This window comes from Leptonychotes weddellii, chromosome X (assembly GCF_054177405.1).
Source record: "Leptonychotes weddellii isolate Sample4059 chromosome X, ASM5417740v2, whole genome shotgun sequence".
Lineage (NCBI taxonomy): Eukaryota > Metazoa > Chordata > Mammalia > Carnivora > Phocidae > Leptonychotes > Leptonychotes weddellii.
Window position 1 is genome coordinate 78,448,836 of NC_138385.1, and position 9,695 is coordinate 78,458,530.

The following is a 9,695-nucleotide window of genomic DNA, read 5'->3' on the forward strand; positions in this document are numbered from 1 at the left end:
TTGAATTTGTTATTAAATTCCTTTCCACTAAGAAAATGCCAAGGATGGGGCGCCTGGGTGGCTCAGTTGGTTAAGCGACTGCCTTCGGCTCAGGTCATGATCCTGGAGTCCCGGGATCGAGTCTCGCATCGGGCTCCCTGCTCGGCGGGGGGTCTGCTTCTCCCTCTGCCCTCTTCCCTCTCGTGCTCTCTGTCTCTCATTCTCTCTCTCTCAAATAAATAAATAAAATCTTTAAAAAAAAAAAAAAAAAAAAAAAAAGAAAATGCCAAGGACAATTTTCTTCACTGATGAATCCTATCACACATTTAAATAAGAATAATAATTCTGTGCCAAATCATTCAGAAAATATAGGAAATGCGACCACTTCCTAACTCACTTTATGAGTCCCACATTACCACGGTACTAAAACCAAGCAAAGTCATTATAGGAAGGAAAAATACTACAGAAAAAATCCCTCATGGACATTCAAGGAAAATTCTTAACACTGTACGCCAAATCCATCAATATATAACAAAGAATAATACATTATGAACATTTATGGTTTAACCCAGGAATGCTAGATTGATATAACATTCAATAATCAATCAGTTTAATTCAGGATAATAACAGTAATGGAGAAAAATGAGACCATCTCAATAGATATACATAAAAGCATTTCACATAATTTAATGTATATTTACAATAAAAACTTTCAGCAAACAGAAAATAGAAGGCAACACCATAAACTTGATAAATAGCTACACAAGCTAACATTATTATTTTTATTCTTTTTAAATTGCTACCAAGTTTACTATGTTTTTCACAATATAGTGCTTCAGGACTTTTTAATGTAAATAAATATTTTTGATTAACTAATTTTCAAAATAATGATACAAATTTAGCATTCTTCTTGGAATGGAAAATTTGCTTGGAGATTACTTCATTCTTTTTCTCTTTTTCAAAAGTGCATCTCGTAGTGCCAGCTGCTTTTCTCAGAAGGAGCACTTGTTTTTTGACCGGACATTATGGGCTATATCGCATCATCATAAAGTTCTTCTGTTTTTTCTTCTCTTTATTTGTGGAACTGGAAAATGGGTTCATTTTGGTTTTCTTCCTCACAAATTCTTTTCAATCTGTCTTTCCAGCCATTGCCGTTGCTAGTCTTGTCTCCTTGTCAGACTTTGGCTTCTTATGAAGGCGTTCAATGTCCCGAAGAGAAAGTAACTCACCCCTGGGATCCTCATCACTATCAATTTCAATATATTTCCTCTTTTGGGCTTTCCCTGGGGCAGCGTCGAGTTCTTTCCTCATTTGGGCCATGCGGATTTTCTGGAAGTCTTCCTGAGTTAAAACTTGGCTCGTGCTAATGGCTGCAGCTTTGGGTTTCCGCTCCTCCATGGGCATGCTGTTGAGCTTCTTCGATATTTCTTGCTGTTCTTCATCAGAAGAGCAGTGCACATCAACCCACTCACCATCGGCATCTGCCTCCTCACTGAGATTAGTACTTTCCCACCCATCTTCATCGTTTTCAGCATCCTCTTCTTTTTCAACTTCTAGAATTTCTGCTCCTGGAATGTAATTTTTAGCATCTAATTCTCCATATTCTTGCACTCTTGCTTCTATGGAAGCCCCTGTAGGCTTACCCCGGAATTTCTTCTGCAACATCTTAGGATTCAGTGTTCGGAAGAGTTGAATCAAAGTTCTAGCAGACATCATCACATTCTTACCTCTGTGTGTTTTATACTGAGCCAGGTCTTGGAGAAGTTCTTCAGTCATGGCTAGAGGACATTGAGCTCTTATCTCTTTTATAGCATTGATTCCTACTGTCATGACCTCCCCAGAGTTCTTGTCGGTGACAAAATTGTTGGCCACAGTCATGAGCACTGACTGAATGATCTCTGGGGGTACTAAGTGATGAGATGCTTGGGCAGCAAACAGAAGGATCTTTGTTACTTCTCTTTGGTGGGGTTGCAGAAACCTTTGCACAAATGGATAGAAGGTAAAGAGAAAAAGCTTGTGAACTCCCACCAATCTGGAGATGAGGTTCATGAGCATCATTTTCACCCCAAACCTCTCCATAGAGCTCTCTAGCTGCTTTAGTAGTTTTTCTGCAAAATCTTGGGGATCATGAATCAAATGAATAGCTGAAAAGTTAAAGACCTCTGGTTTTTTCTTCTTTTTTTGTTTCTTGAGCACTTTCATAGGCTTTTCCAACCTTTTCTTGTGTTTGGAGCTTTTCTTCCCTGTGGCATATTGCACTAGCAGGTCTCTTGCTGTTGGTCCTTCATCCTCAGATTCTGAGTCGCTGTCCTGTTTCTCCTCTTCATCTTTCCCAAGGAAAAATATCAAAGCAGCAACTAATATCTTGGTGACCTTAGAGAAACATGCAGTTGTGATCACATTGACAGTTTTGGCATCATTCCAGATGTTTCTTCTGTAGAGTTCAATCATCACATCCAAAGATATCTTGGCTGCAGTTGCATTGCTGTCTCTTAACATGGTGTACATGAAATTCTGCAACACTATATTCACTTTATTGTTCTTGTGTTTTGCATTTATATTCTTGATATCAGTGACAATATGTGTGTATAAAGTCTTTCGCAGAAGCTTATCAGGACAACGCAGAAGCTCAAAGAAGAGTTCTAGCAAACTTGATGGATTGATGAGATTCTTATTTCTCAGCAAGATCAAAGCTTTGCAAAATGTCATTCGAAGATCTGGATCCAAGACAGTGTGATTATAGGAGAGAAGATCTTTCAGCTCTTGAGGAAAATTACTTAAATGTTCTGGATAGCAGTGACCAATCTGTGCCATAAACATCACCAGCTCTGCCAGTTCTTTGCTAGATTTGTTTGGTTGTAATTTGAAAATCTCCACATTGGATTTGTAGTGATTATACTGCTGTAGAAACTCCTCAACGTAGGCTGGCAGATCCCACTTGATCAGATTCTGTAGCTGCGGCAGGTTGCTGGGCAGCTTGTTATTGTTTCTGTTAGACATGTTGGCTGCTGACTGGCTCTGCAGGGAACAGTTTTAAGAAACCCCACACCACCGGCAACCACCAACCGTGTTGGCTGCGTGTGTTAACATTATTTTTAATGGTGAAATATTGGGTACTTTCCCCCTAAGACCAGAAACAAGGAAAGCAAGCCTGCTCTCATCACTTCTAATCAATATTTTTAGGAGATACTAACCAGCTAAACAAGGTAACAGAAAGGGGGAAAAGGTATCCAGATTGGAAAGAAAGAAGTTAAACTCTCTTTATTGACAGACAACATGATTTATGTATAACTCTAAGGAATTAGTTCTAATAGCTACTAAATTATATCTACAACCAAAAGATTTCAGTATATAAGATCAATACACAAAAATCAATTGTATTCTATGCTAGTAAACAATGAACAGTTGGAAAATTAAAAAATGGAAAAGTTATCACTTAAAATTGTATTAAAAACATGAAATAATTTGGGATAAATTTTACAAAGTATATATAAGTCCTGTATACTAAAAATTATAAAACTCTGCTAAGTGAAATTAAAGAAGACTAAATAGATGGAGAGATATAGGATAAACAGATTGGAAGACTAAATATTATTTAAATGACAATCCTTCCTAAATTGGTCTATATATTCAACATAGTTTCAATCAAAATCTCAGCAGGACTTTCCAAAGAAATTGATAACTTAATTCTAATATTTATATGGAAATTCAAAGGTCTCAGGGTAGCCAAAACAATTTTGGAAAAAAAAAAAAAAAGCAAAGATGGAGGACCCATACTGCTTTACTTCAATACTTGCATGAAAGAAACATGAAAGCAACAATAATCAAAACATTGTGGCATTTGATGGTGTAAGAATATACATTTAGATGAATGGAACAGACTAGACCCACATACATATGGTTGGTTGGGTTTCAATGTCAATTCAGTGGGGAAAGGATAATCTTTTCATCAAAAGTTCTTGAACAATTGTCTATCAATATCAATAAAGATGAACCTCAACCCTTAACTCATCATATAAACAAAAATTAACTAAAAGTAGATTATAAAACTACTCATAAAATGTAAGCTATAAAACTTCTAGAAGAAAGTATAGTAGAAAATCTTTGCAAACATGGAGTAAACAAAAATTTCTTACATAGGACACAAAACCCACAAACAGTAAAAGAAAAAGTTGGTCAAATGGATTTTAATTAAAATTAAAAGACAAGTTACAGACTGGAAAAGAATATTTATAATACATATATAGGACAAAGGACTTATGTGATGGTTAATTTTGTGTCAACTCGATAGGGCCAAGGAGTACCCAAGTATTTGGTCAAACATTCTGAATGTGTTTGTGAGGGTATTTCTGGATAAGCTGAACATTGATAGACCGAGTAAAGCAGATTCCTGCTCCCCCTCCTACCTGCCAATGTGGGTAAGCTTCATCCATTCAGTTGAAAGCCTGAATAGAACAAAAGGGCTGACCCTACGTTGAGTAAGAGTGAATTTTTCTTGCTTTTGAATTCAAATTGAAACATTGGCTCTTCCTGGACATTAAGCCTGCTGGCCCTCTGACTGGAACTATATCATTGGCTCTCCTAGGTCTCCAGTTTGCCAACTGCAGACCTTGGGACTTGCCAATCTCCATAATTTCATGAGCCAAACATTACAATAGCTAAATAAATATAAATACAAATACAAATATAAGTATAAATACAGACATACCTCATTTTATTGTGCTTTGTTTATTGTGCTTCACAGATAATTGTGTTTTTTACAACTGAAAGTTTGTGGCAATCCTTCATGGAGCAAGTCTATTGGTACCATTTTTTCCAATAGCATTTGCTCATTTTGTGTCTCCATGTCACTTTTTTGGTAATTCTCATAATATTTCAAACTTGTTCATTACTGTTGATTTTGTTATGGTGATCTGTGGTCAGTGATCTTTGATGTTACTGTTGTAATTGTTTTGGGGCACCATGAACGATATAAGATGGAGAACTTAATCAATAAATGTGTGTTCTGACTGCTCCACGGACTGGCAGTTCTCCCATTTCTCTTCTTCTCCATGGCCTCCCTATTCCCTAAGACACAACAGTATTGAAATTGGGCCAAATATAAAAAAGAATGAAATCTTTCCATTTGCAATGATGTGGATGGAGCTGGAGAGTATTATGCTAAAGTGAAAGTCAGAGAAAGACAAATTTAACTCATGATTTTACTCATGTGGAATTTAAGAAACAAAACAAACAAACATTAGAGGGAAAAAAAAGAGAGGAAAACCAAAAAACAGGTTCTTAACCATAAAGAACAAACTGATGGTTACCAGAGGGGAGGTAGCTGGGGATATGGGTTAAATAGGTGATGGGGATTAAGGAGTGCACTTGTGATGAGCACCAAGTGTTTCTACACCTGAAACTAATATTACACTGTATGTTAACTAACTGAAATTTAAATAAAAACTCAGAAGAAAAAAAAGGAATTGGGCCAATTAATAACCCTACAATAGCCATTAAGTGTTCAACTGAAGGAAGAGTCATACATTTCTCTCTCAAAACCAAAAGCTAGAAATGATTAAGTTTAGTGAGGAAGGCCTGCCAAAAGCCAAGACAAGCCAAAAGCTAGGCCTTTTGTGCCAAACAGTCAAGATGTGAATGCAAAGGGAAAATTCTTGAAAAATTAAAAGTGCTCCTCCAGTGAATACATGAATAAGAAAGTGAAACAACCTTCTTGCTGATATGGAGAAAGTTTTAGTGGTCTGAATAGAAGATCAAACCAGCCGTAACATTCCCTTAAGCCAGAGCCTAATCCAGAGCAAGTCCCTAACTCTCTTCAGTTCTATGAAGGCTGAGAGGTGAGGAAGCTGCAGAAGAAAAGTTGGAAGCTAGCAGAGGTTGGTTCATGGGGTTTAAGGAAAGAAGTCGTCTCCACAGCATAAAAGTACAAGGTGAAGCAGCAAGTGCTGATGGAGAAGCTGCAGCAAGTTATCCAGAAGATCTAGTTAAAATAATTAGAAAAGGTGGCTACACTAAACAGCAGATTTTCAGTGTATAAAAAACAACCTTATATTGGAAGAAGATGCCATCTAGGACTTTCATAGCTAGAGAGGAGAAGTCAATGCCTGGCTTCAAAGCTTTAAAAGACAGGCTATCTTGTTAGGGGCTAATGCAACTGGTGACCAAGTTGAAGCCAGTGCTCATTTACCATTCCAAAAATCCTAGGGCCCTTAAGAATTATGCTAACTCTACTCTGCGTGTGCTCTATAAATGGAACAAAGCACAGATGACAGCATATGTGTTTACAACATGGTTTACTGAATAAGCCCACTGTTGATACCTACTGCTCAGAAAAAAAGATTCCTTTCAAAGTATTACTTCTCACTGATAATGCACTTGGTCACCCAAGAGCTCTGATGGAGATGTATAAGATTAATGTTTTCTCATGCCTGCTGACACAACATCCATTCTGCAGTCCATAGATCAAGGAGCAATTTTGACTTTCAAGCCTTATTATTTAAGAAATACATTTTGTAACGCTATTATTTGCCATAAGATTATGATTCTTCTATTGGATTTTGGCAAAGTAAATCTTCTGTAAAGAATTTACCATTCTTAGAAACAACATTTGTGATTCATGGGAAGAGGTCAAATATCATCACTAACAGGAGTTTGGAAGAAGTTGATTCCAACCTTCATGGATGATTTTGAGGGGTTCAAGACTTCAGTGCAGGAAGTAACTGCAGATGTGGTGGAAAAAGCAAGAGAACTAGAAGTGGAGCCTGAAGATGGGACTGAATTGCTGTAATCTCATGATGAAACTTTAATGGATGAGGAGTTGCCTTTTTTTTTTTTCTTTTTAAGTAGGCTCCATGCCCTGCATGAAGCCCAATATGGGGCTTGAATTCATGACCCTGAGACCAAGACCTGACCTAAAATCAAGACTCAGACACTCAACCAACTGAGCCACCCAGGCACCCCGAGGACTTGCTTCTTATGGATGAGCAAAGAAAGTGGTTTCTTGAGATGGAATCAAATCCTGGTGAAGATGCTGTGAAGATTGTTGAAATGAAAAAAAAATCAGAATATTACATAAACTTAGTTGATAAAACAGAAGCAGAATTTGAGAGGACTGACACCAATTTTGAAATAAGTTCTACCATGGGTAAAATGCTATCAAATAGCATCATATGTTACAGAGAAATCATTCATGAAAGGAAGATGAGGCAAACTTCATTGTCTTATTTTAAGAAATTGCCACAACCAACCCATCTTTGAGCAGCCACCACCCTGATCGGTCAGCAGCCATCAATATCGAGGACTAGCCAAAAGATAATAGCTCACTGAAAGCTCAGATGATGGTTAGCAATTTTTAGGAAAAAAGTATTTTTATTTTTATTTTTTAGCAATAAAGTATTTTATTTTTTTAAAGATTTTTATTTATTTATTTGACAGAGAGAGAGACAGCAAGAGAGGGAACACAAGCAGGGGGAGTGGGAGAGGGAAAAGCAGGCTTCCTGCTGAGCAGGGAGCCCGATGCAGCACTCTATCCCAGGACCCTGGGATCATGACCTGAGCCGAAGGCAGACACTTAACAACTGAGCCACCCAGGCGCCCCAGCAATAAAGTATTTTAAAATTAAAGTATATATATCGTGTTTTTAGACATAATGCTGTTGCACACTTTATAGACTATAGTATAATGTAAACATAAATGTTTACATGCACTGGGAAGCCAAAAAAAATCATTCAACTCCATTAATTGCATACTTGCTTTATTGTAATGGTCTGGAACTGAACCTACAATATCTCTGAGGTATGCCTGTATACCACATTTTATTTCTCCATTCATCCATTAATAGATACTTAGGTTATTTCCATGTGTTGGCTATCATAAATAATAGCAACACGCCGGATCATATGGTAGTTTTATTTTTAATTTTTAGAGGAACCTCCATACTGTTTTCCATAGCAGCTGCACAATTTATATTCCTACCAACATTGAACAAATATTCCCTTTTCTTTATACCTTCACTAACACCTGTTGTTTCTTGTCTTTTTGATTCTAGCCATTCTAACAGGTGCTAAGTGATATCTCATTGTGATTTCGATTTGCATTTCCCTGATGATGAGTGATGCTGAGCATCTTTTCATTTATCTGTTGGCCATCTGCATGTCTTTTTGGAAAAATGTCTATTCAGACCCTCCTCCCTTAATTTTTGTGAAGGATATAAGCCTCATGTGGTGTGGTTAACACACCACAATATTACACAGTATTCAGAATCTGCTTATATGATTACTTTTACCAGTGTGTTGTGTATTTTCATACATTTTCATGTAACTAATTAGCATCCTTTCATATCAGCTTGAAAAAGTCCTTTTAGCATTTCCTGTAAGGCAGGCTGAGTGGCGATAACTCCTTCAGCTTTTGTTTGTTTGGGGAAGTCTTTATCTCACCTTTGTTTCTGAAGGACAACTTTGCCATGTAAAGTATTCTTGGTTGGATATTTCTTTCTTTCAGCACTTTGAATACATTTCCCATTCTCTCCCTACCTGAAAGATTTCTGATGAAAACTCTGCTGATAGCCTTATAAGTAGTTCCCTTATATGAGAATTTTTTTTTCTCTTGCTGCTTTAAAAATTCTCTTTTGCCTTTGATTTTAGACAACTGTATTATAGTATTTCTTAAAGAAAACAATTTTGGATTGAAATTTTGGGGTTGATCTATTAGTTGCATGAAATTGGATATCTAAATCTCTCCCTAGTTTCAAAAGTTCTTAGCCATTATTTCTTCAAATAAGCTTTCTGCTCCTTTCTCTTTCTCTTCTCCTTCTGGAATTTCAATGATGCATACATTGTTTCTCTTAATGGGATCCCATAAATCCTGTCTTCATTCCTTTTTATTCTTTTTTCCTTTTTGTTCTCTGACTATATAATTTCAAATATTCTGTTTTTAAGTTCACTGATTCCTTCTTCTGTTTAATACAGTCTGACGTTGAAGCTCTCTAGTAAATTCTTGAGTTCAGTTATTGTATTCTTCAGCCCCCAAATTTGTTTCTTTTTTATGTTTTCTCTCAGTGAAACTTCTCATTTTGTTTTTGTATTATTTTCCTGATTTTGTTGAATTGTTTATGTGTGTCCTTTTGTAGATCTCTGAGCACTCCCAGAACTATTTTTTTCATGGATAGCTATATAATTGCTGATCTTTGTGAGAGGAGAGAGACTAGGGTCTCCTACTCCACCATCTTGGTGACATCACTTCTCCAAGTCATCTTTCAAATAACACTATACCACTTCATGGGTAGTGTGAGTATCTTATAACACAATAATCCTATTTCTTTCCTCCTGTCCTCTGTATCTTTGATGTCATTCCTTTCATTTATATATAAACATACATAAACATGTATATGTTGGCTGATACACACACACACACACACACATATGTAAGCACCCACAACTGAATACATTGTTGTTATTATTTTAAACAGTTATCTGTTAGAGCAATTAAGAATAAAACAGAAGTTTTTATTTTACCTTCCCTTATTCCTTCTTCAATGCTCTTCCTTTTAAACAGATCCAAGTTTCTAACCTATATTATTTTCTCTTTCTAAAGAATTTCTTTTACTATTTTTTGAAAGACAGGTCTACTGGCAACAAATTCTCTCAATTTTTGTCTAAGAAAGTCTTTATTTCTCCTTCTCTTTTGAAGGATAATTTCACAGGGTGTTGTTTGTTGGG

General features: G+C 36.5%; 1 pseudogene; it reads right to left on the reverse strand.

Annotated features, from left to right (window-relative positions):
* Positions 1 to 786: 786 nt before the first annotated feature.
* On the reverse strand, positions 787 to 3,073 carry LOC102745978 (protein SDA1 homolog pseudogene; annotated as a pseudogene).
* Positions 3,074 to 9,695: the final 6,622 nt, after the last annotated feature.